General features: G+C 42.2%; 1 pseudogene; it reads right to left on the bottom strand.

Moving 5' to 3' along the window:
* Window positions 1-520: 520 nt before the first annotated feature.
* Window positions 521-3,385, bottom strand: LOC125523360 (annotated as a pseudogene).
* Window positions 3,386-6,844: the final 3,459 nt, after the last annotated feature.

The raw sequence follows: 6,844 nt of genomic DNA, 5'->3' as shown, positions 1-6,844 counted from the left end.
ATCACCGATGAGGAGCCGAACATGCAACAACCCCTCGGGGAGCTTCTCTATCTGCCTGCATCTCCGAAGTGCAAGGTGGGAAAGCCTTGGCATCGACCCAACATCCATCCGCCACTCCTCAATGGAGAACTCATCAAGTTTTAGCGATTGCATGCGCTGAAACCCTTTGGCAGAGCAGGACATGATTCGGCCACGATATCCGGATAAAGAGATGGAAGCTTCTCCAAGATTGGCATCGGATCTTGTTCAATGATATCAGCAAATAGAACAAGACACCGTAGGCTTTGTGGGAACTTAGCGGGGATCGTCTTGAGCACACTAAATTTGTTGAGATAAATATCGACAAGATGAGGCATGTTTGCAAATATGTTAATCACTTCTGACGGGATATGGCTAATCGCCCAAGAGAAGGTTGTTAGTTGATTCATCTGGCCCAAAAAAATAACCATGTTATGACGTCGGTATTTAGTTTCGGCACGCGTAAGATATAACTCAAAGGTCTGGAGCTCTTTATGTCGCAGACTCCTTGATGGGGAAAACTCATTTCCAAGATAAACATGCCTCAAAGTAGGGATATCCCAGAGGGACTTTGGTACTACCGAGTCCATTTGTGTGCATTTTAGATCTATAGTCTCCAAGTAAAGGAGTTGTCCTATTGAAGAAGGCAATGTCACACCTTTGCATCTTCTAAGCCTGATGTATCTTAGGTAAATGCACCCACCAATTATCCTAGAGAAAATTTTCCAGACTTGAATCTTCCACATGAAGAACCCTCAACAATTTTAGCTGGTTGGACAACGATACTGAATGAATTCTAAAGACAATAAGTGTTCGTGCTGAATTAGATATGCTTTCATGGCAAATTAGATCGCCATTCAAGTTTTGGACAGAAGAACGATATGATATCATGGTATTAGATGAAGATGGACCACCTTGTCCTGCATTTTAGTTTTGCAAAGAGCATATACACGCCAGCAAATTAAGAAACCTCATGATTTGTAATAACACCAAAATTAAATTAAAGATATAAACTTACAATGAGAGGCGAGGAAGCCTAACCTGCAGTTTTGTTGATGACATCAAGAAAACCATCTTGCCTTGCTTCTTCTATGCACCAGTCACGTAGAATGTCATGAATTCTTACTGTTAGAATGCATCCATGTACCTCACTTCTCTCAATAACTTGGACCAAGTTTCTCTGAGCCAACTCGAGCACATACTTATGTGCTGTTTCTTCTAGTTTATGATTTGGTAAATGCGGAATGAATCTTTCTGCTATCCATACTTCAATAAGAGCCAACACAGATATTTTGTAATCTTCTGGAAAAGCGGCAAAATAGAGGTAACACGATCTCAAGTGATGATTTGCCAGGTCTTTGTAACTGCGAGCTAGTATTTCTCGCATCATCTGTCCATTCTTGGTTCATGGCCAATCCAAGAGTATATCACACCATGTTTGTGTGTTTAGATTCCTTGATAGATAGCCTCCCAAAACCGCAAGGGAAAGAGGTAATCCATCACATTTTCTTGCAAGGTTTCTCCCTAGTTCTTCAAACTCATACACATCAATTATGGTTCTCCTTATGTATGATGGTAGAGCTTTGCTGTTAAAAAGTTTCCAACTTTCATCTTCGTCTAACTTCTTCAAATGATGAACATGGGTTGGCATTTGTATATGATTTGCGGCATCTTCCTTTCGAGTGGTTAAGAGTATTCTACTGCCATTACTTGCATTTGGAAAGGCTTTGACCTTTCTGTTTATTTGGTCCCATGTGTTGGTTTCCCACACATCATCGAGAACTATCAAGTATCTTCTATGCAAGAGAAAGTCATGGGTTTTCTTTCCCACCTCATACTCTTCCATTTGTTCAAGTGAATCACCCCTTGTCCCCATTATTTGTTTCATAATATCCTTCATTAAATCAATGCCCTTATACTTTTCAGATACAGTCACCCAAGCAATTTTCTCAAAGTGTTGTTCAACTATAGATGAAGAGTAGACTTTTCTAGCAAGTGTTGTTTTTCCCGCACCACCCATGGCAACTATGGAAACAACACTAAGATCCTTGTCTATGTCAACTAATTTATCAACTATTTCTTCATACTCATCTTCAAAGCCAACCATCACAAAATCATCTTCAATGTTTTCGTACATAAGACCATACTCTTGTTGAGACTCACCATCTACGTGAACCTTGTCGTCAACAACACTACTGTCTAAATTAAATTTCAAACGTTCCGCGCTTTGAAATATCTCATCGAGCTTCCCTCTTACACGCTTGATTTCGACACCGACTTTGTGAAGAGTGATCAAGTCACCGGGTAAGTGAGCATACCTTGAGATGGCACCCAAGAGGCCCTTCTTGAGCCTGTTTCGCTTGCCCATGTAATCGGCTACCTCGATGACATTCTCAGCCTCATATGAGACGGCCTTGATCTGGCTGACCCAGGTAGCCACACGGTCATCTCCTGATCTCCACTTAGCGTCGGCAGATTTCAGGTACCACTTCAGTCGCTCAAGCTCATTTTTCAGGCACTCAACTTCAAGGGTGACTCCACATAGCAGGCTTGTCTCCTGAACGGCAAGGTTGCTCACGTTCCCGACCACTGCCTTAACAGCAGACTCGGCCATCGATTGCTCTTCCTTGTATGTGCTCCCAAATTAGTGTACTTGTTTTGTAACCAATTCTTCTGCAAATAATCTACGTAGAATCGATGTCAGTATTAGTAAATTCTCTATCTCTACGTTTTTGTTATAGAACGGATAGCTAGAATGATTAATTTAGAGAACCTATAAAGATGCAAAAATGCTAGACTTACGCGAATCCTCCTACAGACCACAGTTACGGGATACGGTGGCCTAATCTGATTGATTCTTTCCCCCTGAATTTAGCTGTGGGGCCCAAATCATGTTGAATCCTTGGTTTCCACCTCATGTCCGTAAGTACTTTCCGTTAAACTTTCCCGTAGCACTTGAGCTTCCAACTCTACTAGAACTCGGCAATTTCATTACTGGCCTATGGACCTGGCGAGAGTGAGCCTTGATGCTTGCCGGTTTGCTGTGCGTGTGCTGCGACCTGCTGCTCTATAAGAGTCGTCCCACAGAGTTCTAAACGGCGGCCAGCGTCGGTGCGCGCTTGGCCGCCAGGCTTCGCCGTGCTCTCTCTCTCTCACACACACACACATTTTAGACCATGGATGTCAGTGACGAGCTGGACAATATGTATCCACTCGTTCATAGGGATGCAGCGAGCCTCTTATCCACTTGCTTTCCAAGCCACTCAATGCAGAAATTGGGAGTTCCATTCATTTCCATTATTTATACAATAATCTTGGTGGATTTGATGAACATGGATCTACACGCACCCAATTTAGCAAAATAATTAAAAAGAGTCAAATATTTCTGAAACTTTTTAGCAACAAATATGGTTTTAATGTTGTACTCATGTAGTACAAAGTTTCATGACAAAATAACTTTCGTAGACTTCTTGGCAAACAAAACAAAATTACAGCTACGAAAAAGGAACTCCCTCCGTCCCATAATGAGAATGTTAGAGATAATTCCTGACATGCAAGACTCGAATGTGTGGCCTGGCGCTTGGTGCGGCCGAGCAGGGGCGAAGCAGCCGGATCGTGGGCTGTTTGTTGGCTGCATGCATGGTTGTTGATTGCGCATGGGCTGGTTCGTCGGCATGCATGTAGCTAGGAATCAGTTAGTTGGTTAGTGGCCAAGCACGGTGTCCAGCTTCTGGGTACATGAGTCCTCTGTACTGCTATTTACACCGTCGTGGTGCTGTGTAGAGAGATGCAGTAGCCAGAAGAAGAGATGTAGTCTCCAATGGTTAGTGCGTGCGTGTCCGGAGAGAAGCTAGGAGAGTTGTAGTCTCCAGTAGGTCTCCCGTGTGTATCTGGTGTTGGTTTGTTTCCGAGCCATGGTGTTTGTGCCCCGAATAGGCCGTATGTGCGACAATAGCGTTTGTGCGCCGGAAAACCACCACCGTGTCTTGTGTATCCTCTTTCTTCCATCTTCGTTCATGCGAGAGAGATAGAGCGAGAGGGAGCTGGGCACCGGCGCAAAGAGCAAGATAGGGCTCGGCGCCAACAGAGAACGTCTTAGATTACGGGATGGAGGGAGTAAGTAGTAACTTTATGTAGTGTTTGTTTTTTTTTTACCCTGAATATCATCAGAATCATTTCTTCTTCAAACTTTACACACGAGTATAATCCTAGGGTTGGCAAAAAAATCCAGACTTATTTTACATTTTTACTATTTCTTTTTCAATTCTAGTACATGTGCACCCATGTTCACCATTGCATTTTGGCCATGATCCGACTAATCATGTTCCAAGAACTACTTTCTTTGTCATGTGTTACTGAACCCACATATTATGAATTAAATTTTCATCAACAATGTAACTAACAAAATAGCAAGTATATGCCACAAAAGCTAATGTTGGTATTAAGAAGAGGTTTCTCAAGGTATAATTTCTGTGACATATAATTCATATTTTATCAATTAAATATATAATCTCCACTAACCAATTAACAGGCAACCATGCCGTCATGCATGGAAAATGGCTACCGCCACATGCAAATACTTGACCTGTTTACTTTATTTTGCATAATTGGATGGAAAAAGCCCACCACACCATGCAACTATGCAAAAAAAATGCATTTTCTTTCATGTAGCTCATATTCAATATATATAATTCACCACAAAAAATATATTTTGCAACTCTACAATAATAAAAATAATAATCCTTATCTACCATTCTTAAGAAGTTGCTCCCCACTACTCCCTATTCTCTTGTCATGCACACCGTCCACATCAGCGATGTGCGATGTAATTATTCAGTTTCCAAAAGCGGCCAATTATCTTTACTTGATGGGAATTTGTAATTTCCGAACGTTCTATTTTTGTCATTAGATCCGAACGATCTCCCCGCCGCTCGATCCGCGTCGTGTGGGAGCGATCCTGATTCTGCGTCGCGTTGGGAGGTCGTTAGATCCGAACGATCTCCCCGCCGCTCGATCCGCGTCGCGTGGGAGCTCGTGCAAAAACACTAGTGTGATGTGTAGGATTCAAACCTTGCACCTCTTGGCAGCGGGCCCAGCTAGCTAACCACCTCGCCTAACTTCTGTTTCTTCAAAGAATTAAAACAAACAAGCTATTTAACATGTCTACTGTACTACGTTTGCACAAAAACAAGTTGGTCCAGTTTCAGATTTTTTTTGGCATTTAATTAGATTGGTACCCATCGAAGTTAGTGATCGGCGAACCAGCAACCTAGCTCGTCCATTCACCCCTTTGGTTTTTAAAGGTTATTTGGCAAATGTTCCGATTTTTTGGAACGCGGTTGAATGTCTTGCTTGATACCAGCGGTAACTCGTGTGTAAATTGCATGGTAATGTACACACAACAGGCATGGTAACTGTTTGCTGCGAGAGAAAAAAGTTTCTGAAAACATCCTCTGATAACTCATGTGTAATTATCATGATAATATATGCATAATGAACCTGATAACTTACTTAGCCTAGGTGTGATAATTTTTTTGACTATGAGAAAAGAAATTGTTGAGAAACTCACCCTCGATACTTTCTGTGCAAACAACACGGTCTTATACACACAACAAAGTTGATAACTCACTACAAACCCCACGATAACTTTTGACCCCGGGATAAAAGTTTGCTGAAAAACATACCCTGGTAACTTATGTGTTAATAGCATGATAATATACATATAACAGAGCTGATAACTTACTCAATCCAGCCGTGGTAACTTTTTCACCAGGGCAAAAAGTTGTTGAAAAATACCTCACATTAACTCATGTGTAAACAACATGATAATACGAGAGCTGATAACTCATATACAAACATCACGGAAATTTTTTGACCAGGTGAATGAAAATGGTTGAAAAACATGCCTCGATAATTTTTATGAAACATGGTAACATACACACAATAAAGCTGACAACTCACTACAAACACCACAATCACTTTTGACCCCGAGATAAAAGTTTGATGAAAAACATACCCCGGTAACTTCTGTGTAAATGACACGGTAACTTATGTATGACAAGCGTGATAACTTACGTAGCCCAGATGTGGTAACTTTTGGTCCGAAAAAAAGTCATCAGCACATATCAACATGGGATCTGCTTTCGAAGATCTCGTCGAGTTGATTTTTTTTGTAAACACGGTTTTTCAATCGGAGCGACGGTTTAAGCTAGAAAACATTTTGAAGTTTGAAAAAAGAAAGAATCTAGGATGACATCAGCCTTTTTGTCATTTAGTGCATATATGCATGTAATTAGAGGAAGAAGTGTAGGTGGAAGAAAAATTAGTCATTCTAATGCATGCGTGTATATAATTAGAGTAAAGTAAGAATCGTTCTTGCCTATTGCTAAAATCCGAACTAGTTATAAAAGTCCTTACTTGATTTATCTTAACAAGCAAACAGTTGAGGAAAGGAATTGTTGAGTTTGCATGCATGACGACGCTGACGGGTCCACCACGTAGCGAAACGCTAAGGGGCGACTAACGAGGAGATTGCTTGGCGATCTCCTCCCAGTGCTAGGGTTAGGGTTTCGGCGGCGGGGGTGGTGTGTTTACGGTGGTGTTGAGGTGGTGACTGCGCCCCCCTCGACGCAGACCGGTGGAATCTTATCCTCCACGGCACTGAGCTATGGCGGGGACGACGAAAGGAAAAGCTTCAGGGACTCCGGCGGCAAAAGCATCCCCGGCGGCAACAACGACCCCGGGTAAACAGTTCAGCGGGGACTCATCTAAGTCTCCGATCACATGCAAGACGCCGGATCCAACGGCGAGCCTCTCGGCGAGATTG

The sequence above is a fragment of the Triticum urartu genome, chromosome 1 (assembly GCF_003073215.2).
Source record: "Triticum urartu cultivar G1812 chromosome 1, Tu2.1, whole genome shotgun sequence".
In the NCBI taxonomy this organism is placed as follows: Eukaryota; Viridiplantae; Streptophyta; class Magnoliopsida; order Poales; family Poaceae; genus Triticum; species Triticum urartu.
This window is presented reverse-complemented; position numbering and strand designations above follow the sequence as displayed.